Genomic DNA, 24,075 nt, shown 5'->3' with positions numbered 1-24,075 from the left:
TGGGCACAAAAGGGACTTCTCCCCTCACCCCAAGTATGCCCCCATCCTAGTCCTGCCTTATCATATACCCTGGTGGCTATTTTTATCTTTGTCTGTTATCTGTATTTGTTACACTCAGTTTTACTACTCTAAGTAATCCACCATGTGTCATCACCCTGATACTGTTTACACAGCCTGCATCTTCTTTCCCAGCAACCTCAGAATTGGTAGGTTCAAGAAATATGCTTGACTCTGAAAAGTTCCTTCTATGACCCATTGAACACACGGACACAGACACAGACACAGACACAGACACAGACACAGACACACACACACACACACACACACACACACACACAAACACACACAACAATAAGTAGTTGTTCTGAGATTGAAAACAGAAAGCCCAGTGACAGGCAGTAGGGGAGGTTCTCCCAAGCGCTTTCATCGAGACCCTCATCGATCTCCAAGATGAGAGTGATCACCCTGCCTGGGGGTTGTATGGAAGGACAGGCACTTTCATGACCCTCTCAAAGAATTTGCTTTCTTCTCCCCCTCCCTTTTTCAAACTTAATTGGTAATATTGTAACTTTCAATTTAATCATTTACCTAAATGAGTTGTATTTTTATCTCTGCAGGAGTCTGGCTGGGTAGCAAGAAGCAGCTGGGACGCAGAGTGAGAGGGAAACTCATTCTGAGATAAGATGGAGACTTACTCAGGTTATGTTTTAAAATCATAAACCCTTGAGTCTCCTGCTAGAGATAAGCTCTGTGTGGGTCTGCAGGGCTGTAATATCCAAGAGGGAAGGGTTATACCCGAAACACAGGGACAATGGCTGTAGCCAAGACTGTAAGGCATCCAGGTTTGCAAAGCTTTCTCCAGGGGTACAATAGACGCTTTGCTATCTTGGATTCCTGAGCTGGGGTCAGGTTAACTATTAAAAGAGGGCAGAAAGTATGTCTAACAAAACCTGCAGTTTATTTAAGGCATGCCCACTCCATCCCTTTCTTAGAAACATCTCACTTGGCCTCAAGCTCTGTCCCTGGCTCTCTGGAGTTCTGCTGCCAATTCACTCCAGGCAAAGATTAATGGCATTTTTGTTCCTTGTGATGATTAAACGCTGCCTCATTTTCTGTGGTGGGAATGAATGTCTATCCCTCACATGAGCAATGACACAGAAGGTTTTCAGTCATAGGACATCATCATGGTTCATGTCCATGTGTGTGTGTATAAGAGAGAGAGTGTGTGTGTATGTATGTATGTATGTATGTATGTATGTATGTATGTATGTATGTGTATGTGTGTGTGTATGTGTGTGTGTGTATGTATGTATGTATGTATGTATGTATGTATGTATGTATGTATTTAGAGGCCAGAGAACAACCTTGGCTTCCATTTTTCTGGGACCTTGTTTTCTGAGACAAGGTTTCTCACCAGCCTCCAACTCACTAAGAAGGCTAGGCTGGCTGGTCTGTGAACCCCAGGACATTATATCCTCCTGCCTCCACTTCCCCAACTCTGGGATTACAATTACATGTCACTTCACCCAGCTTTTCACATGTATGCTGGGGGTTAAACTCAGTTCCTTGTGCTTATATGGCAAGAATTTTTCTGACTCAACTATATCTGTAGATCACGGTCTTTATCTCTTCCACTTTGAGAGTCCCAGCCCTTTTCTCTCTCAGACACAACAGACCTACCACATCTTTCTCTTGTGATGTCTCCTAACCTTTATGTACCTACAATTTTTATAGCCTCGTGCTGGAGCAGCTTTCATTTGAAGGGTAAAAAAAAAAAAAATCACATTTTTCTTGAAGATACTGATCATGTAGAGGAGACAACAAGGCTCTTAAATAACTCCTCCAGCCAAATTTAAGGCATACATTAATTATTTCTATTTTTCCATGGTTCTCTTTCTCCTATCTCTTGTTCTCATCTGCTTTTGAATGGGAGGACCACAGCCTGAAAGATTTCTAGCATTTTCTTGGTTAGCCAGCTACCTGTTTATCAGATGAGATGCTCTGTTCATAAAAGGAAATTTTTCATTTGGCCCAAGTGGTTTGGAATGATGGTCTCAGGGTCAAAGGATTTACATTCACGCTTATTTGTTCATTCTCAAAAAAAAAAAAAAAAAAAAAAAAAAAAAAAAAATCACTGCTGGGGCTCAGTGGCTAAGAGCACTCTGTTGTTCCAGAGATCTGGTCTCAGTTCCCAGTGCCCGTATAGAAGTTTACAATGGTCTACTCTCAAGACATCTGATGCCCGGCAGGCATGTCCAGAGTCTTACAAACATACATGCAAGCAAAACACCCATATAAATAAAATTTAAAGAATATTTCTTTTACTTTAACATTTTTAAATATTTCATAATAAGAACTGTATTTGTATAATTTCCATCTCTCCCTGTTCCTTTCCAACTCCTCCTCTGTTCCTCTTTAACACCTTCTTAAATTTGTGACTTACTTTTCTATAATTAATACACACACACACACACACACACACACACACATCCCACCGGGTCTCTTGAGTGTTGTTTCTGTGTGTATGTATTTAGGAATAACTATTTAGGTTCGATAACCTGTCGAGAACGAAGGGTTTGATCACCTGACAATAAGTTCTTCCTTGAAGAAAACCGACTGTTTCTCTCTCAGCAGCCATTGGTTGCCCGAATCTCTTCATTGAGAGGTGGGGCCTTGCGACACTTCCTCCATCTTTGCTAGTGTGTCGACTGGTGTGGCCACTGTGCATGCCTTGTTCAGGTAGCCATAGTGTGAGATTTCATGGATTCAGTATCTCAGTCATACCTAGATGATGCTACCTAGATGACATAGGTAGGTAGGTAGATAGTAGGTTAGTAGGTATTCTGATCTTCTGGCTCTAAAATTTTTCTGCTTCCTCTTCCACTGTTTCTGAGTCTCAGTGTTGGGTTGTACTGCAGATGTAGCACCTGGGTGTGAGGTTCTATAGTCATTCTCTTTATTAAGCAGTTCTCTAATACTTTTTTTGTTGTTGCTGTTGTTGTTGTTATTGCATGATGTGTGTATATGGGCACACACACACCACAGTACACATGTGGATGTCAGAGGACAACTCCTGAGTTTGGTTTCTTCCTTCCACCTCTATGTGTGTTCTGAGGATTGAACTCTGACCATCAGGTCTGTGAAACAAGTGCTTTAGCCCACTGAATCATCTCGCTGGCCATACTTAGTTTTCAAAACCGCCACTAACAAAAACCAATAGAACAACAGCAGAAGGCAGGCAGGGTATGTGTGCTTGTAATCAGAGCATTTAGGAAGCTGAGGCAGGACTATTAGCCTGGGCTACATAGCAAGAGTCTATTTGAAAGGAAATGTAGGAGCAAAGGGTGTCTTACCTGTCAGATATGCCTTACTAGTCAGTGAGTCCTTTTGTGTTGCAGGTGTCAGAGGCCCTAACCAAGGATGAGTGTGGCCTTATAGAGAAGGTGAAGGCCAAAGCATGGGGTCCAGAACCGCAACCTGTTTCTAGAACTTTCCATTTACCCTAAACAGAAACCTCTGTCCTTATTAGACAGTTACTTCTCATTTCTCCTCCTCCTAGTCTCTTGGTAGAAATCATTCTATACTCAGTCTCTATGGATTTGTTTGTCCTGGGCATCTCAAAAGCACTGTCATTCAATGTCTGTCTTTTATCTCTTACTCCAAGTTTCTTCCATGTTGTGGGGTGTATAAGAACTTTACTCTTAGGGCTGGCAAGATGACTCAGTGGTTAAGAGCACTGACTGCTCTTCTAGAGGTCCTGAGTTCAATTCCCAGCAACCACATGATGGCTCACAACCATCTGTAATGGGATCCGACACCCTCTTCTGGTGTGTCTGAAGACAGCTACAGTGTACTCATATAAATAAAATAAATAAATCTTAAAAAAAAGAACTTTACTCCTGCTCATAGGCAAGTGATATTCTAGTGCATGTACTGTTCCTGTTGTTTGTCCATTCATTTCCAGTGGAGTTGGGTGGACCAACATTTTGGCTGTGAGGAGAAGAGCTAATGTGGGCATTAGCTAACTTTGGGCATGCTAAAAATCATTTTTATCTTATAAAAATGATGCTGAGATATCTCAGAAAACAAAACAAAAGAACAACAACAAAAAACCAACCCCATACAGAAAAGGAAGCTTCCCATCACAACGGAGGCTCTGTGTTGTCATGAAGAAGAAATGGGTTCCAGAAACCTATAGGCCTCTTTTCAGGCCTGGGCTTATGGTTCCACAGTCTGAGGAAAAAATGCTGAAATTGATATTTCTGTGGTGGCTTGAAATTCTTGTGTTTCCAAAATTCATTTAGCCACCAAAGAAATATCCAGCAGGCCTTTTAGAGCTCAATCTCAAAATTCTACTCAGAGCATGGAGTATTGAGGCTTGGAGAGACACACCTTTATCTGAAAAATGGTGGTTTAAACTCATGCTTGTGATCACAGAGGTGAGTCTCTCACTCAGGGTCTGATCCACAGATGGAGCTTGCTGGATGCTATACTATCCCTCTCCCCTTCCTCATCTGTGAAGAAAGAGCACAGACAACTGCATTTTAAGAAATACTTGCAATAGTGACCATGACACGTAACAATAACAAAAATTCTTTTTGCTTGTTTGTTTGAAACAGGATTTCTCTCGGTAGTCCTAGCTGTCCTGGAATTCGATATGTAGACCAGGCTGGCCTCAAACTCAAGAGATCTGCCTGCCCTTGCCTCCTGAGTACTGGGATTAAAGGTGTGCACCACCATCACCCAGTTAACAAAACTTCTTTTAAAAAGTTATTTTAAAATGTGTTTTGCATGTGTGCGTGCGTGTGCATGTGTTTGTGTGTGTGTGTATTTGTAAGTGTAGGCATGAATATGCTGCAGCACACAAGGGAGGGGCATAACCTCCCTTGTCAGTCCTTGCCTTCCACTGTGAGATAGGATCTCTTGCTCTGTACTGCCTGTGTCAGGCTAGCCTGCAGGCTTCCAGAGAACCTCTTGACTTTGGCTCCCATCTCTTCACAGATGGACTGAGATTACAGATGCATGCTCTGGAGCTTGGCTTTTATGTGGATCTTGGGATCCAAACATGGGTCCTCCAACTTGCCTAGTATGTAAGTGCTTGATCTGCTGAACCATCTTTTCAGCTCAACAACAACGAAGACTAATCACAAGTTGTTTTCTCTTCTAGACAAGTCGCCATCTTTGACATAAGAACATTGGCAGTTCAGGTTGAAAAAGTCACTCTCTTCATTTGGTTTTTTTTTTTTTTTTTTTTTTGCCATAGATTTGTGTGATTGCACTGGGTATAAGTGGAAGTCTGCTCATGAGGGTGGTGGTGCGGAGGGAGACAGAAGGCACCCAAGTATGTTACGTAGAAAGAGAATTGCTTGCAAAGAAAACCCCGAGACTTCAGCACAGAGAAGAACTCAGTGAATTTATATCAAACAAACCAGATTAATGCTCTTTTTTGTCCCCCTTCCTCCTCTTCTGGTTCCTTTCAAATTATAAAAGGACTGGACAGAGGGAATCTTGTAACTGTAATTTGTTCCAGGTTTGAATAAAGCGTATTTGTGTCTTATGAAATCCTATGAGAAAAATGTAATTCAAATTGGCTTGGAGATGCGAGCTGTCAGATAGATTGAAGGTTGGATTATAAACCACGACTAATGAGAGCCTGCAACTCTACAGAGTCAGGGATGGCGTCCAAGAGAATCTCTGCAAGGTCCTACAGGGGAGGTAAACAGCCTATTAATTAAGGTAGCAGATGGTAGTAAATCGGGAGATGCTTCAGATTCCAAGGACAGAAAAAGAAATGAGAGCAGGGAAGTTGGATTGGGTGGTTAGAAACCCCAGCACGAAGTCAATGACAGGAAAATAACAAGAGCTGCAGGTAGCCTCGGAAGCAAGCATCATTTGTGCTACCAAGGGGCTACAGAAGGGCTCGAAATGTCAGTAGGAAGGTAGAGAAGCTGCTGGCAGAGGTGGCTGGCGATGTCATGGTGTGGATTCAGGACCCCGAGGAATGCCTTGGGCACGTGCACTCAGGCTGAAGGCAGTAATTTCTGGGCAGGAGTCATCTTAAGGCCTCCCCAGGGGGATTTGTAGGCAAGAAAACTGCCTGAGTAAAAGGGACTAAATTGGATGCGAACTGAAGACATAAATTGGCACTGGGGGAAAAGATGCAGGTGAGTTAAGCTGATGAAAGTGAAGTTAAGCTGATGATGGTGAAGTGGGTGAAACTTGGGATTCGGATTCCAGCCACCCCGCCCCGCATCACTTACCCCTCCACCAGCCCCCCAGCTTAGCCATGGAACAGGGGATAATCATGTAGCCCTTCTAAGCCTCAGTTTGGGGGAGATTTGTGTGCAATCACCCTTGGAGCACCTAAACACCTTCCATACACCCTCATTTAACAAACATAAGCATCATAGACATTCAGGAGGGGAAGGTGAGGCATTTGGGGTCACTTTGGACGGGAGTGAGTGATCCCTGCATCTTTTGTCTTTTTTTTGAGATTATATTATGATGTAATTACATCCTTTCTCCCTTCCCTTTCCCTCCTTCAAGTCCTCCCATATGCCCTTCCTTGCTCTCTTTCCAATTCACTGCCTCTTTCTTCATTAATTGTAGATTCATATGTGTATGTGCATGTATATATTCCTAAGTATATATTCCTCAGTCTGTATAAAGTTACCAGCATGTATGTTTTTGGGGCTGACCATGTGGTATCTTTTTTTTTTTTTTTTTTTGAGACAGGGTTTCTCTGTATAGCCTTGGCTGTCCTGGAACTCACTCTGTAGACCAGGCTGGCCTCGAACTCAGAAATCCTCCTGCCTCTGCCTCCCAAGTGCTGGGATTAAAGGCATGTGCCACCACTGCCCAGCGACCATGTGGTATCTGATAACCAGTCAATGTGCTCTTCCCTGGGGGAGACTGTTTTCCCACTCTCAGCATTCCTTAGTTGCCTGTTGTTCTTGGTGTAGGCTTGAGGCCTCGTTGGCGTTCTCCTATGTGCTGTCTGTGTCTGTTGATGCTGTCCTTGTTCAGCCTGTGTTTAGGCAGCCGCGGTGCTAAGACTTAGGCTGTAGCTTCTGACATTACTAGGAGGTGAGAGCCAGAGGACTGGGGAGTTTGCTGTGAGGGTGTCTTCTAGTAATGTTGGATCTTGTTTTTGGAACAGAGAAGTTGGCCGTGCTGTCAGTTAGAAAGCAGTCACATTTAACTCAGGGGAAAGAGGCTAAAGCCATCACGTGACCTGAGAAAACCATATGGTGGAAATTACCCTTGAAAATCCCAGAAATTGCCCATAAAACACAGCGCTGTCCTGTCCTGTGAAGAAGCTTCTTTCAGTTGTCGAGTCCTCCAGCGCTGGGCTGATTGACAGTTTGTTTTCCAATGAGCCTGGCACCAAGAACATCAGGTGATGTGTTTTGGGGTTGATGCTAGATGAAAATGTCTAACTTTTAACACAAAATACTACTGAACAGTGGGATGCTCTCAGTGGGAGACAGTTGGGGTCACCCTAGACCCAAGGCCAGCTTTCAGTTCCTGCTGGCTGCACACCTGTGCTAGGCAGGTAGACTTGAAACCCTTTTTATTGTTTGTCTCTCTCCTTCTTCCCCTCCCTTCTCCCTCCTCCCTCTTCCCTTCTCTCTTCTTCCTCTCTCTTTCTCTCTCTTCATCTCTCTCCCCTCTCCTTTCCCTTTCCCCCCTCTCTCTTTCCCTTTCCCACTTTTCTCTTTCCCCACTCCACCATAAACTCAAACCAAACACATTTTTCCCAGAGTGAATGCAAATGTTCTAGACTCTTTAGTCTCACTCTGGGGGATCTACCTCAGGACTTTATTTAAAATCTAATCACCTCCCAAAGGCCCTACCTCTTAATGTTTCCAGGGTTAGGCCTTCAAAATATGACCATAGACCATAACAGAACTGGATTAAGTTCACTGCCTGACAGCATGGGGTTGCCCAGCCTTGGATGAAGAGGGATGGACATCATGTGCTAACTTCTCTATGGAGCTCTGCACTGGGCAGCTGGTCCAGGCACCCTGCTCAGCAGTTCTAACTGGGCACAAAAGAAGTGGCTATACCAGAGGATGCAAACCTCAACTGAAAGCTGTATGAAGCCCAGAATGAGGGTGGTGGTGGGTGATGGGTAGCCAAACTGACTTGTACCATAAGGCCAATGGCAAGTGCTTGACACTTGTATGCACCCTGGGAAGAACGTGTTTGGCTTGAGTTGAAAGTGGCTCAGATATAGGTCTGCCTCCCTGACTGCTTTCACAGGAAGCTAAGCCATATTAATAAGGACATTATAATAAATGATATAGAAACAATAGCATGTGGTATACAGCTCTATAGTCAGAGACTTTTAATTTTACTTAACAAGGATCCTGGGGATTAGTCCTACTGATACATAAAGAACTTCTTTTTGTTCCTGAGGTAAACTATAAGTAACACAAAAATTACCATTTCAACTATTTAACTTTTTGTTGTTGTTATTGTTGTTGAAATGGGGTCTCATGTGCCCCAGGAGTGCTTTGAGCTTGCTATAACCTTGAACTTCTAACTCTCCTGCTTCTATCAAGTTCTGGGATAAGTGCATGCCATCACACCTATCTTTATGTGGTGTTGTCAATTGAACCCAGGGTTTCCTGTATGCTAGGCAAGCAATCTGCCCATCGAGCTACATTCCCTAACCCGTATCAACCATTTTGAGTGTGTATTTCAGTGGCTTCTAGTACACTCACAATGTTGTGCAAGCATTGCTACCTTCTAATTAGGAAGATTTTAATCATCACCAAAGGAGAGTTTGTACCAGCGCAGCCAATCCCAGTAGTTAATTGGGTGTGTTTCCACTGTAGAGAAACATCTGTTCAGAATCTTTGCCTTTCTTCTTCTCTTTTTCCTTTTCTTTCCTTTCCTTTCCTTTCCTTTCCTTTCCTTTCCTTTCCTTTCCTTTCCTTTCCGGAGACTGGAGATCTCACTATGTAACCCAAACTGACCTTGGACGCATTATCCTCCTGCCTCAGTCCCCTAAGGCTGGGACCACGGTGCCAGGATGCTCAGCTCTGTCCTCTCTCTTTCTTAACATATCTTTTGATACTCAAAAGTTTTTGATGCTGATAAAATTCAACTTCCACATCTTCCTTTTGTTGCTTATGCCTTTCATGTCATATCTAAGATCTACTATCAAATCTAGAACCATGGAACTTTACTTCTATATTGTTTTTAAGATGGTGTCATAGAAGCTGGGAGGTAGCTCAGTGGTAGTGTGAGATAAGAGACTGACTTAATTCTTTTGTATAACTGACATTCTTTTTGATAGTTGCATAGCATTTTGTTCCAGGGACTGGGAAAATGGCCCAGTGGTTATGAATACTTGCTATGCAAGCATGGGGGTTCTGAGCTCAAAGATCGTGTAAAGAAACACACATAGCAGCAATACAAACCCTAACTAAGACAAGTTGGTACCAAGATCCTGGGGAATTGCTGTGACAGACATGACCATGTTGTTTTTGGGAAGACTGTGGAAGGACTTTGGAACAATGTGCAAGAAAAGCCATTGAGTGTTCAGTGCTTGGTGAGCTGTTCTGTGGGAACTTGGAAGAGTCGAATGTTGAGGGCAGTGCAGAAGATGAAGGACTGGCTTATGAAGAAAGCTTAAAGACTCTGTTGGAGCCATTTGTTATTTTGAATTAAGATCCTGTAGTTCTGGTTGGCTGGGGTTGAAGAGTCAGCTGTGATTGACAAGATACCAGAACTACTAAAATAGAACCTTTGCTTTGCTGGGACAATGGCGGCTGGTCTGCCGCAGCTAAGAAATTAGTGTTGAGGTAAAATCTTCTGAGGAGTGTTTCCTGAGAGTCAGCCCATGAAGCTGTGTAGCAGAGGTGGTCAAAGTTATACCTTGAGCTGGCAGCCAACCTTGGTAGTGTCAGTCACCCAGGTGGCACTGGTTTTGAAGACATGAAGGGGTCACAGAGAACAGCTGAGGCTTGGCACTGTGAGATGCCAGAAAAAGGCATTAATGAAGATGTAGCCTCAGTGAAAGTTGAAGGCCCAGGATTGAGGGAATCATGCAGAAAAACTTGATACCATGAAGAGAGCCTGTGAGAAGCTATTGGTGAAACAGTTGCAGTAGGAGACCCAGCATTTTGGAGATGCCAGTACCATGGGAAAACTACCAAGAGCAGCAGCAAGAGTGGAGTAGAATCAGCCAGAGCCTAAAGGACAATCTGTATGATGTAGAGGGCAGAGGCAGGGAAATCCCTTGGTGAAGTCTCTTGGTAGAGCCCAGAAGATAATTAGTGATCCCAGATATTTTATATCAAGTTATTTACACTTTTGGAGTTTGCTTTTGCTTTGTTTCCTCTTAAAGTAAGAAAGTATTTGTTTTATTTATTTATTTATTTATTTATTTTTATTTTATTGGAGTCTACAATTGAGAGACTGAATTTTAAAAGGCTTTGGATTTAAAAAGCGATTGGCTATTTTAAAGGGACTAAAAATATAATGTGTTTGAGTTTGTAAAGACTGGGACTCTTTTTGTTTGTTTGTTTGTTTTTCAAGACAGGGTTTCTCTGAGTAGCCCTGGCTGTCCTGGAACTCATTCTGTAGACCAAGCTGGCCTCGAACTCAGAAATCCGCCTGCCTCTGCCTCCCAAGTGCTGGGATTAAAGGCATGTGCCACCACTGCCCGGCAAGACTGGGACTCTTAAAGTTATTTATGCTTTTAATATGAAATCTTAGGGATGAATAAGAAAGAAGGGTTATAGCTTAATAGTGATATGTTCATGTGTCAAGTTGACAAGGAGTCAGTTGTACTGGCCAGTCTTATGCCAACTTGACACAAGCTAGAATTATCTGAAAGGAGAGAACCTTAACTGAGACAATGTCTCCATAAGATCAGGCTGTAGGCAAGCCTGGAGGGCATTTTCTTAATTAGTGATTGATGTGGGAGGGCCCTGTCCATTGTGGGGCCATCCCTGGGGCTGGTGGTCCTGGGTACAATGAGAAACAGACTAAACAAGCCGTGGGGAGAAAGCAAGTAAGCAGCATCCTTCATGGCCTCTGCATCAGATCCTTCCCCCAGGTTCCTGCCCTGCTTGACTTCCTCCAATGATGAACTATGAAGTGCGAGCGTAAACCAAAGAAACCCTTTCCTTCCCAACTTGCTTTTTTGGTCATGGTGTTTCACTACATTAACAGAAACCCTAAGGAAGACACTGTATGCCTGTAACTCCATAATTAATAAAGATAGAGGAAGGGTAGACAAATGAAGACCAGAAGCATGTTGGTCATCCAGCTTATCTGAAATGTGAACTTCTGGCTTGGTAAGAAACCCTGTTCAAGGCAATAAGGCAGGGAGTGAAAGAGGAAGTCACTTAAGTCCTGTTCAGGCCTCAACATGTTCATTCATGGGCACCTGTACCAGGAGACTCATGCATATGCATCAAACCACACACACACACACACATACACACACACACACACACTCACACACACACTCCCCTAACAACACATACATACCACATCACATACACATATACAATGAACATCACACACACACACACACATGCACACACACACACATACACACACACACACACACGCATACACCACATCACATACATATCACACACACAAGCATACTGCACCAAACACACATACCACACAAGCACAACACAAATACACACAAGCACAACACAAATACACACAAGCAAATTACATACACACACATGCACATGCGCACACACACACATCTCACACACATACCACACACAAACACACTACATCATATACAAGTCTACCACATGCGTAGTCAACACCCCACTTCTGTCCCACAATTTATTAACCCATTTTCTTCCTATAATGTTTGATTTACTTCCAACCTTCTGTTACTTAGAATGAGACAATGTTGTGTGTGTATGTGATCATGCCCTACATATGTAAGCACGAGTGTATTAAGTCTCTAAAAGTAGGATGGTAGAGTCAAACATTGACTGTCTAATTGCTCCTGCTGGAGGCTGATGGGACGTGCATGGCCTGCAGCTCTGGCTCGGGATGTGTTTGCCCACACACTTACTAATCCTTGTAGACCTTTGCCAACTCTATGGTTTGCTTTCATTAGGAGTTTTGTCAAGAGACTTTTATCACGTCTTTACTATATCCCTTTCATCACCTTAACTGTAGTTTCTGTTGGACGTCTGGTATTTATTTCATAGGAGGTATTTATAAAGTTAAGGAGGTGTGTGTCTATAATATGCTTCTCATTTGTCCTTAGGCTTTTTACATGGTATTTTTTTTTTTTCTTCATAGGAACAAAGGTAATCTGTAAAGTGTTCCAGTGTGTTAAGACCTTTGAGGTTACAGGACAGCTTCCACTGAAGTGTTACCGTTTCATCCTGGACTTGTATACTTAGGAGTACAGTGCTCTGTTTAACTGTTACTACAAATGGAATTGTTTTGGTCATATCGTCTGAGACAGGGATACATTTTCTCAGTGAGATCATTAAAGTCGTTGCTTTGTTTGTTTACTTTTGAAACAAGGTCTCACACTATAGCCTAGGCTGACCTAGAACTCATATAGCCCAGGTTAGCCGGCGTCCAGCTTGCAGCAATCTTCCTGCCTTAGTCTGAGCACTGATATTACAGGCCTGGCAATCCACCTCGTCCTACCAAAGGACTTACATTTCAGATCACTTTGGCACCATTTCTCACAGCGAACAAAGCAGGGCAAGTTTAGCTTTGCCCCAAGGTGAGCTGAGGCCACTTCAGATTGGTTCAGGCTGGGAAGGTACCTCTGTGTAGAAGGCCTATCCATGCCTTTACATGCTCGGAAAAGCAGAGCCCACAGGCAGATGGGCAAAAATTCTTCAGTCTTAATATCTAGTTGTATGGCCCTGATAAACTCTTTTAACCTCTTCAGTTGGGTTCTCTTTATCTTCTAAATGCCTCTGCCGTCCCCCATAGAGTGGCAGCATCTGCGTGTAAACTGCTCAGCAGTGGCTGTCAGGGACAATCTCATGGTTGTTGACCAAGTCACCATCATCACCATTAATTGGTGCCTTTAAACTCAGTTTGCAACACAGCCCCGCTTTGTTGACACAGGGATGACTAGGATGCACTGGCTCCCCTCCTTTCTCCCCAGTGTAGGGAGCTGACCTTGGTCACCTCTGCAGGCTCCTTTATTTGGTGAGTCTTCTTTCAAGAGAATGAGAGACCCCATGTGTCTAGCCTTGGCCACTGTAAGGGGGATTCTGGGATTCTTTGTATCCTGCTAACCATTCAACTTTTAAACCATTGTTCAACTTAAAAAGACATTTTTGTGTTTATTTCTTTGGGTGTATGTGCATGGGTATACACGCAGCACATCTATATAGACATCAGACGACAATCTGCAAGAGTTGCAGAGAGTCAGGATCAAACCGAGGTCATTAGGCTTGGCAACAAGTACCTCTGCCCACTGAGCCAACTTGCTACCTCCCTCACATTTAAAAAAAATATGGTTTTGGTTGTTGAGATTATAATTATACCATTTCTCCTTTCTCATTTTCATTTCAAATTTTTAATTAGATGAAATAAAAACAGAAGTTGTGTAAAGCACCAAGGGAGATCTCACCCTGGCATGTTGGAATTAGCTTGCCAATTTGCAGAGCGAACTAAAGTTCAGAGTGTAAAGATGACCAGAGACCCAAATTAAATATTCTGTGTCAGGGCCAGACCTCAGACTCATCCTTGAAGCCACAGCATTGGATCTTACCTGCTATTGCCTTGTTGTGCCAAGGGCTCAGAAATTTTATAATTTTTAAAAAAGGCTGATGAACCTACCCCTACTCCTTCATATGTAGAGAAAGACCATTACTCTGGCACACTCCCGTGTGGGAGGGCTCTGAGCTGTGCCTGGTGCAGGTATATGGGGAAGGAACTGGAAGAGTTAGCCTCTATTTGGGAAACGTTTACTTCCTTTTGCCCTGTGACCTTTGGAGTGGCAGCCACCCCTGTGCCGCCAGCCCTAGAGAAGGCTGACACAATTTGGTGAACAGAAGACCCAAAAGAGGAAATCCATGAAAAGATAGGTTGTTGGGTTCCAGCTCTTTCAGGACTGATGGTGAGTAGGGCTGAGAGAGGAGACAGATGGACTTACCAGAACTCTCAGGAAGGTGGAGGGGATCTGAGTTGTAGGAGGGATCTGAGTCTCTTGTTCCTGGGTACCTTCTTCAGATGGGAACTGGCTGCCCAGTGATCTGTAGGAGGCTAGTCTTACAGGGGTTGGAAGAATCCAGGGGTGGGTTTAATTTATATAAAACAAACAGGTTATAGGATTTGAGGACTGAATTGTTTAGAAAATAATTCAGAAGAAGAAGCAAGCAAGGCTTTTGGCAGCTGATGAAAAATACATTGGGATTGAGTCAATCACATACCTTTATAAGTGTGCTAAAACCATTGCTGTTGTTCTTTAAAAGGTATGTGTGTGTGCGTGTGCGTGTGCGTGTGTGTGTGTGTGTATGTGTGTGTATGGTTTGTTTTTGTTTTTTGAGACAGTCTTTAAGTAGCCCTGGCTGGCCTGGAACTCACAGAAATCTGTCTGCCTTTGCCCTAGTTGATCAAAAGAGATTGATTCCTTATATTTGTTTATTAAGATAGGATCTCTGTAGGTCAGGTTAAATTCCCCATGTAATCAAGACTGGCCTTCTGGAATTATGAGTGTGTGCTCCTATGACAGGCTTAAAAGGTCATGGTAGGGCATGTGACTTAGATCTCAAAAAGAAAAAAAAAATGACATTATTTGGGGTCTGGAGAGATGGCTCAGAAGTTAAGAGCAAACACTTTCAGAGGACCAGAGTCTGATTCCCAGAGCCCACATTGGACAGCTTATAATAGCCTCTAACTCCAACTACAGATCTGTTGCCCTCTTCTGATCTCCACTGGCACCTGCACTCACATGTTATAGACAAACAGACAGACAGACACACACACACACACACACACACACACATACACACACACACACACAGAGTTAAAAATGTAATGAATCTTAACAGTGATGTCTTAAAACAAGTAAAAATGTGAAGTTGGGCATGGTGGTGCACTTCTGCCAAAAAAGGAGATCCAGCTACAGAGTTCTAGTAGGGTTTCAACAAGAGAGAAGGCAAGCAAAGCTTGGTTTGTAGTCTAGTGCTGAGTCTTCATAGTGCTTGGTTAATGTGGTGCTAAATGCTAAGTCCTTGTAATGCTGGGCACCTGTGTGACAAGGAACAGATGGCATGCCAGAGGGTCATAGAGCGGAGTTCTACTGGTAGCTTCACTGGACATAGTGCCCTTGGGGAGCAGGCCTGCCATAACCCTGATCTATGTTTCTTGCCCAGGCCTATATGGACCATTCAGGAACTTTGTTACCATGCCCAGAGAAGGAAAGAGGGAGAAGTTAGGCTTGTGAGATAGGACCAGCTTTTTTTGTTTTGTTTTGTTTTTTGTTTTTCGAGACAGGGTTTCTCTGTGAAGCTCTGGCTAACCTGGAACTCACTCTGTAGACCAGGCTGGCCTCGAACTCAGAAATCCGCCTGCCTCTGCCTCCCAAGTGCTGGTATTAAAGGCGTGTGCCACCACTGCCCGGCAGGACCAGCATATTTAAGAAGCCATATTTTCTGTGTTCCTGACTATGCCTTGGTGTGTGTGTACATGTATGTATGTGTGTGTGTGTGTGTTTGTGTGTCTGTGTGTGTATGTGCACACACACAGGCTTGGAGAGGCTCCATGAGCAGGTTTCCTTCTGCCCCTACAGGAGGCAGGCAAGCACGACAAATTGGCCCCAGGGAACTCCATTTTCAACCCTGTGCACTTTTTTCTGGATGGGAGAAGTGTGTGCAGTCTGGGTAAGCAGACGGGGCCTTTTGGAGGCCAGGGATATGCCACTGTCATAATTATAACGAATTCTTATTTATCATGATTCGGGCTTCTGTTTCTCACATTTAAAGATTGGAGCCCAAAACACATTGGAGGCTTGGGGGAGGGAGAAAGTGAACCAGTAAAATAAATCGCTCTTTCTGACATGATGCCCATTCAATGCTTTGCTTTAGCCATGGCATTTTAAATGAACACACACACACACACACACACACACACACACGCACGCACGCACGCACGCACGCACACGCACACACGCACGCACACGCACACATATGGACCTTCATGTATGCTATCATAGAGTTGTTTCTGAAAGGCTCATTCAGCAGCTTGGCAGTTCCTGATCCACAGCCCAGGCTCTCTCATCTCTCCCTCCCTCCCTCCCTCCCTCCCTCCCTCCCTCCCTCCCTCCCTCCCTCCCTCCCTGCTTCCCTCCCTCTGTCCTTCCCGGGCTCCCTCCCTCTCTTTCCCCCTCCCCCATCCCCTTTGAAGCCAGCCCTTCTGGTTAGAGGGCAAGTGTGGTGCACACAGTCTTCTATTGTGTTTGTAAAACAGAACCCTTATCCGTAGGGAAGTAATGACAACACTTGTAGTTGTGGAAGCGAAGATAACAGTAATCAGATCTCTGCTCTGGGCAAGGAAGGAATGGCTTAAGTCTCACCAAGGCTTGGGTGCTCTGTGGAAAGGTGAGTAAAATGTGTAGATGTATTTTTGCTTCTGGAACTTTTTTCCATCCTGCAGATCTTTTTAGCTAACACACTTCTCACACCTCCAAGGAAGGAGACCCTACCCTGAAACAGCAAGTCCCCATTGCCCCCTTGCTTAGGTCTCACTTGGCTTGTTTTTCTTGCATCCAATGATTTAGGGTTTCCTTTTTCTCTCCAGTAGGTAATTTGACCTCTACATGATCCGGCAGGCAGGCTAATGTGTTCATTCTAGCAGAGGCCAATGGGGTGATAGCATCAGTTTGTAACCCATTTGGATTTCTTACAGAAAGGTGTTATTCTGAGGTTGCCTCTGCTCTCGAGCTTTTCAAATCTGATTCCCCCCATGGGGGTTTCTGTTTCATTTCCCCCCCAAAATAGTGCACAAACATATTGGCACCAGGGAATTTCAACAGTGGCAAGAACTGGAAGTTGTGATTCCCAAAGCAGAGCAGGCCCAACACAGCACCCTAGGGAGGGAAGGCTTTCATGTATCGGAGACCGAGGGCCTTAAAAGGTGAGACACTTGTAGACAATATAAAGTTAACTCTTTCTAAGATTGTGCTGTTATAGTTTCTCTGCTAGCTGACTTGCCTGATTTCATTTGGTGGTGGTGGTGGTGGGGGCTATTGTAGTTTGGGGGGCATGTGAGAAAGAAATAGCTACATTTTGGTGTAAGCAGAATAATCCATCACAGACTGGTAGTTCACTTCTTCTGGTTGCTGTCTGACATGCGTGTAAGCTCAGATCCACAATCATAATTTTTTTATAAAATGGAGGCTGAGATAGACTTTCTGTTTGGCTTGGAACATCCCTAATTGTTGTAAAAAGAGATGTGGTTTCATTTTCCTTTCCTGCTGGATTTCTAGATGGAGGTTCCCCCCTTGCTCCTTTTTTTTACTTCTCTCTACTTGCAAAAGAAGTGGGAAACAGGACTGTAGACCTGGGGTTTTGAAAAGCAGCCATGAAGTTTGTGATCAGCTGGAGGACAGGAGCTAGGAGGAAGCTGTATAAGGGAAATACGATTTGGCTTTATTTTTTAAATATATATTTCCTTCCCTGTCTCAAGCCATAAATATTTGAATTAAAAAATAACTTTGAATACGATACAGATGTTGACATTTTAAAACTGAATCCAATTGGCCCTTGGGTTGCTAAGTAACCGGTGGACTCCAATCAGCTGGGGTTTTAGAATGGAAAGGATTCAGGGAGACAAGACAGGAAGCTTCCAGGGCAGCATGATGCTGTGGGTTGAGGGCCGCAGGCTGGGGCAGGTGGAGTCTCCCATTGCTCGCTGTTGGTAAAAGCTGCGCTCTTGTCTGAGCATGCATCTTAATTTTCCTGTGTCGATTCTCATTATCTGTCTACATGGATTCCCCTTTTTGGTTTTCAGAACTAATTGAGTAAAAAGGCCATTTCACTCACTGCATTTTTTGGCACTGATAAAGACATCTGAAACATTTCAGACAGTGTGGGAGCCAGTATCACAGCCCGGCTTTGAAGATGTTCTTTCAATACAGTTCTGACAAACAGTGGCAAACAGACCAATTAACCCCAGAATCTAAGTCCTGGCTGCTTTAAACTCCCTTCAAACGAAATTAGCCCTTGATGCTAATGAAGTGGGTGTCAGACCATTTCAGATACCCGCTTGAAAAGCTTGAGTCAATTGGAATGGAACCTTAACGCTGCCTGGGCAAAAGAGGAGCCTGGAGCTTCTAAGAAGTTTTGTTACAGTTGCTGTCTGAAAGACAGAAAATTTTTTCCAAAACCATAATTGGAACAAAAATTCCAAGCGCGATATTTAAAAAATTATATAAAAAATATATAAAAAAGTTAGGGAGCGGGAAAAATTGAGAAGGAAGCATCTAGAAGGGGCCGAGTAGTGCTGTGTTTGTGGTTAGAATGAGGATTGTATTCGAGGGTTCACTCCATTGTGATAAGCTGCACTAATAAGTCTCTCTCTGTCAAGGCAGCCTTGCAGCTTGACTTGTTGATTCCTTTTTGTTTTTTAGCTCTCTGGGGAGATTGCCCAGGTGCCACAGGCTCTGCAGGTTTGTAGATGAATTGCCAAGGCCAGGGGTGTGGGCTTGTGCTACCTGAACGCTTGTCAGGAAGAGAAAATTGTTTGCCAGGGGGAATTGTTTTCATAAAACGGGACCACACAACTCAGACCTTGCGTAATTTTGTTTAAATGTCCATTACTGAGACTCCTGTCTTGTTGTTACAGAAGAAACAGACCCTTTATCAAGTCAGTCTCTGAGAAACAAGAAGACATTAGGGCTTATCCAATAGCATGCTTGTCAACAAAGAGCAGGAAAGAGGGGGAAACTGAATCTCACAGTTGCTTGAGAAGGGAGTAGAGGAGACTATATTCCATGAAACAGGATGCTCAGGGCACCATTGCTGGGACTACTAAGACACAAAAGAGATATCTGGTTCATGCTCCTCATCCACTGCAGAGAGTGATCTGAAGTCTCACCTGCTGATGAGGGATGATGGGTAATTTTAATTGTCGAGTTGACATAATCTAGAATCACTTGGGAAGAATATTTTAGTGAGAGATTGTCTAGACTGGGTTGTCCTGTGGAGAATTATCTTGACTTTATTAATTAAGGTGGAAAGACCTGCCCACTGTGGGCGGCACCATTCCCCAGGCAGGTGGTCCTGAACTGTGTGAGGGTAGAGAAAGTGAGATCAGTACCAGTCTCTTTGCCTTCATTTTCTCTCTGTTCTTGACTGTGGATGTAACTAGCTGCTTCAAGTTCCTGTTGACTCAATTGCCCAAAAATAATGACCCATAATCTGGAATTGTGAGCCAAGTTGCTTTTTTAAAGGATAGTTTTATCATGGTAACAGGAAATAAAACTAAGACAAGAATTGAGGTTCAAATGGCCAGGTCAACATCCTGAACTTATGACAGGTACCTTTTTACTTGCCTTCCATATAAACTATGTTCTTAAACTGGCTGAGCTGAGGGGTTATGGCATCTTCTAGTCAGAAGGCACAAATTCAGGGCAAGATTCCTATGAGAATGACTGAAGCCAGAGTAGGTCTTAGAGGCTACCTTCTTTCATATTATTCTGGCTTTACTTTCCCATATTTGACCTTGTTGTTCTTGGGGCTACTCCTCTCACAACCATATACTTCTCTGATACCCAAATAGTAGGGAGCCTAGTTTGGTACAACAAGGAAATCCTCCAGCACTAAGTATTGATTCTTTCTGTGAATTTAAGACCCCTATGTATCTCTTCCAGGAAAACTAAAGTTCCAGACTAGTGCAGCCTTTTATGGAGTCTACGTCCTTTGTCTATTACCTGGGTATCACCCCAGTCCTCTGTATGGGCATCTACTCCAGACTCCAAAATGGACAATCACTTCATTTAATTTTATTCTTAATTCAATATCTATTTTAAAGAAGAGATGGCAAAAACCAACTCTTCGTCAACATAGGAGATTCTGCTTTCCTAAGGACCTTCGAGGTATAGCCCATGAGGCAGCAAGCTTATAAAGATAGCAGGCCTCTTCATAAGGCCACTTGAGCAGGCTAATGTCTGTAGAAGTGTGCACTAACCTTCTGGGTAACAAAGGTTGCTGCTGAGGTGTTCTCATTTCACATGTAAGTCCCTAAGGAGGGATGGTTCTTGATAGACATCAAGATAGGAGAGGGCTTTCCTAAATGCCCAAAGCCCTGACTACCTAGTCTCAGTGTGGTGGATTTTTTTTTTTTTTTGTGACAGCTGTGGTGGGATTATGAGTGGCAGTGGGTTCCACCCCTTGCTAGGAACACATGATTATCTAAGTTAACTTTCCTTTGATTCTCTTTCTCTTAACCTGGTAATCTTTATCCTATGCCAAGATAGGATTCATCTTGTTTCTATTAAATTTTCTGTTTGAGAATGGTTTCCACCACCCACCTCCACCAGGCACTAGGAGTTGATCTCAGGTCCTCTGCAGGAGCTACGAGTGCTCAACCACTGAGCCACCTCTTCAGCCCTAGCCTCTTCCACTTTTGAACAGGAAGGAAAGAGAGACTGCTCCATTCCCCTCCAACCAGGCTTCTCCTCCACGTGCTGAGAGCCAAGAGGGTAGAAATAGGTAGGATTCTTAAATAGAATGCGAGTCTGAAATAGTTACTACAGTGGATAGAAGTTTGAGCTCAGGGAGGAAACATAGTGGACAGGCAACATGAGAGGGCTATGTGGTGAGGGAGGAGTATCTGACGATGGCACTTGATTGGTCTAAACCTGACACTCGAATGCTTAGATGTCTGAGGCACGTGTTAAAGAAGACAGACCATGGGGTGCATTTGGCATTTAAGTTGCCTCCGGCATAAGAGCAATGAAAGAAAAGGTAGGATTTAGAATGCTATAGGAAAATGTTTGAAGCCACTCCTGAACTGGCTGTACAGGAGAAAAGTGCTGGATGGTGGAACAAGGATGGAAAGCAGGACAGGGAGGCATGGGGAAGAAGGAAGAAAGGCTATGTCCTAAAAGCATGTCCCAACTAGTGGTTGCGTTATAAATATTAGAGGTATTGCCTGTCCAGCTACCAGATAAGTCCTTGGGAGAGGAGAATGATGTCTGCAGAAAGGAGAGGTCAAGGATTCAACAGGGCAGGATTGGGAGCACTGCCAACCTTCAGCTCAAAGCTTCTCCCAAGGGAACAGCAGGCCGAGGAGTCAGAGAGAGTGCCAATGGAGGAGGGGCCACAGTGGCTGTTTGTCACAGAGGTAGGCAGCAGTGATGGGTAGAATGGACCCACTTACCTGAATGTGGAGAGATGGCACTTGGGAAATCAGGGGAATGAAGTCCCTGAGCAGGCATCACTGGAGTGCAGGTGTGGACAGATGTCATTTGCAGCGAGGTCACAGGGGAGAGCAGTACCACTGGAATTTGATGACTGATCCAGCTATGGGATCAAAGTAGAGATGAGCAGGTGCTCATGGGAATCCCCTCTCACCTGCTCAGAGACATTGAAGCTGAAGGGCAAAGGTCAACTTCAAGTATAAATGTCTTTCAGAGTTCCCCAGAATGCAGTGATGCAACCACATGAATGGCTTAAGGGAGTCACCTGCTCTCTGGTGACTATTTTGAGAGGAATTGAAATGTAGCTGACTCTTTCTGATGACATCTGTCTTTGACACTGTAAACTCGATGTGTTGTTATACACTCTACTTGTCACTCTAAGGTCAAAGAGCACTGATCTTCTCTTTGTATTATAACCATGCACCATCTGAAAACATGACACTGTAACTAGCAAGCTACTGCAAGTGGGACGAGTTGTTCCATCATTGCCTTTAAGGGCATTCATGTCCTGGAGAAGGTAGGATGTCTTTCCAGAGCATCAGTGGTACCTCTGGAGGCATGTTGAACATCAAAGGTTATGTCTCTCTTTTGAACTAGGTCCTCACTGCTGCAGGGCCTGAAGGAGTCACTCACCTCCTCCATCCCAACATGTAAAAATTAAAGTGGAGAGTTACATAGATTGCCAGTTCTACTTTTTAACTCACGATGAGTGATCAATTCATGTGTTATTACTGTCTGAGCTTTCTCTTCAGGGATCATTCAAGTCTTATTCACAGAAAGCAGAATCACACACCATTTAAATGAATTCAACTTTATTTATTTTTTACTTCCTCAAGTGTCAAATGTTGTGTAGAACTATTGAGAAGGCCAAGAAAGCAGCCTGTAGGTTGGCTGATTGGGAAGTCTCAAATCTAAAGTGCAGAATTGAAACCACTGATTCCTGCAATCCAAAAGCCACTATGGTCACCACCATCTCCCTATCTGCCATGATAAACACTAGCCAGATGGATGGCCCCATCCCTGACATCCATGAAGCCAAGACACTATGGAGACTCTAAATGGCTTCAAGGCCAGGTTTATCAGCAGGGAGATTCAACACAAGCATTCCTTTTACTTACTTAATCATCATGCTTGACTCTGATTGGATGAGTACATATCTGATGACTTACTTGCAGAGGTGTTTGGGAAATGTAGTTTCTAACTCTTTAGCCCCTGGAACTCAAGAAGGTGTAGAAGAGTGGTCGAAGGATGTTGAGTATTGATGGGTGTTGTTTTTAACAAAATCACACTCATTTGATTTTACCAGTAATGATGCTGGGATGAAAGCCTGCTAGCTCAGAGAGGCAGAGAAAGCATTCAGCTGACCTTCCTCCTCCTCAGTAATCATTCTGAAAAGAAAAACAAGCTCTCCTTGTTAAAAAACCCTTCAAATCAAATGCCCATCCCTTCCACTTCTTATGTGTCTCTCTAGCCATACTCCTGACTTCCTCTTACTCTCTATGGTTTTTTCCTATGTTCACTCTCTGTCAACTGGTTGCTACTAGTTAGAATTGTTTGTTCTACCTTTTGACCTATGGTTGACTTTATTTAATCCTATTTACTGTGTTGAAGCAGAAAGTTCTTGGATTAAAGGTGTGTGTTAGGGTTGAGCCACACCACAGCTAGAAACAGGTTTTTCAATGTCTCGGGGTTCACAGTGTAATCAAATATCCTGCAATAGGTGGGTATTGCATAGTAATGCAACATGTTACACTTACCTCATAAACAAGGTAATTGGCAGGACGCAGGCCAGTCCTTCTTAGCAGAACTGCTGATGTTTCCTGTGAGGTTACAGAGTACTCAGTTGAGAAGAGGGCACAGGATGAGCCCAGACTCTATGATCCTCCTCAGCTTCTACCAGCAGTGAGCATGGCTGGTGTGCCCTACACATCTTCTGGGATGCATCATCTTCTGTGCTTCCTGTCCTGGGCAGAGTTAGTGTTGGTGCGAGGTGCTCTGAACCAAGACTCCAGTTACCCTTTGCTATTGACTAGGTGTGACCTCAACCTCGCTCTTCATTTGCCAACCAGGGGCAACCCTCTTGTCACATTTAGCAGCCTCTAAACTTATGAGAAACACACTCACATGGGATCACTTTATCCAGAGCGGCATCGGAGAATAACATATTTCTTTTCAATATAAACACTGTCAAAACCACACTATTTGGGTCTGCGTGGTTTCTGGTAAAACAGGGGCTGTTAAACCTCTGTCCTTGCAAACATGGCCACAAATAGACAATAAATCTTGATGGGTACATAGGACTGCTGTATTTAGACTATGGATGCTCACAAGATCAAGTTTGACTTGATGGCTCAGCCTTCTAACCTTGGCAAAGATTTATAAATAAAATGTGAAAAACTTGAAGAAGAAGAAGAAGAAGAGAAGAAGAGGAAGAGGAAGAGGAAGAGGAAGAGGAAGAAGAAAACCTGGAAAGTAGAAGGCACAAGTTTGAATTTTAAAATAGAAGCTAAATTTCACTGCTGGAACCTAGGCCCAAACTGGGTCCTTGGTCTTTGGCTCTGTGGAGGTCAAATGTGAATTCCTGGGTTATGTCATCTTGTCATTTCAAGGGACTAGAGCCATTTGCCCAAATGTGCAGGAGAAGGCCAGCATCCAGATTTTATTGAGAATTTCTTCAG

The 24,075-nt window shown here is 43.7% G+C and overlaps 1 long non-coding RNA gene across 2 annotated transcripts in view; it reads left to right on the top strand.

The window, feature by feature from the left end:
* The first annotated feature begins 16,339 nt into the window (after positions 1-16,339).
* The window catches only part of LOC143435853 (uncharacterized), an 87,825-nt gene continuing 80,089 nt past the window's right edge, over positions 16,340-24,075 (top strand). For both annotated transcript variants that reach the window (XR_013106216.1, XR_013106219.1), the window contains exons 1-2: positions 16,340-16,574; positions 16,974-17,109. This is a non-coding gene — a long non-coding RNA (uncharacterized LOC143435853). The remainder of the gene's footprint in view (positions 16,575-16,973; positions 17,110-24,075) is intronic.

Source organism: Arvicanthis niloticus, chromosome 1, assembly GCF_011762505.2.
Source record: "Arvicanthis niloticus isolate mArvNil1 chromosome 1, mArvNil1.pat.X, whole genome shotgun sequence".
In the NCBI taxonomy this organism is placed as follows: domain Eukaryota; kingdom Metazoa; phylum Chordata; class Mammalia; order Rodentia; family Muridae; genus Arvicanthis; species Arvicanthis niloticus.
This window is presented reverse-complemented; position numbering and strand designations above follow the sequence as displayed.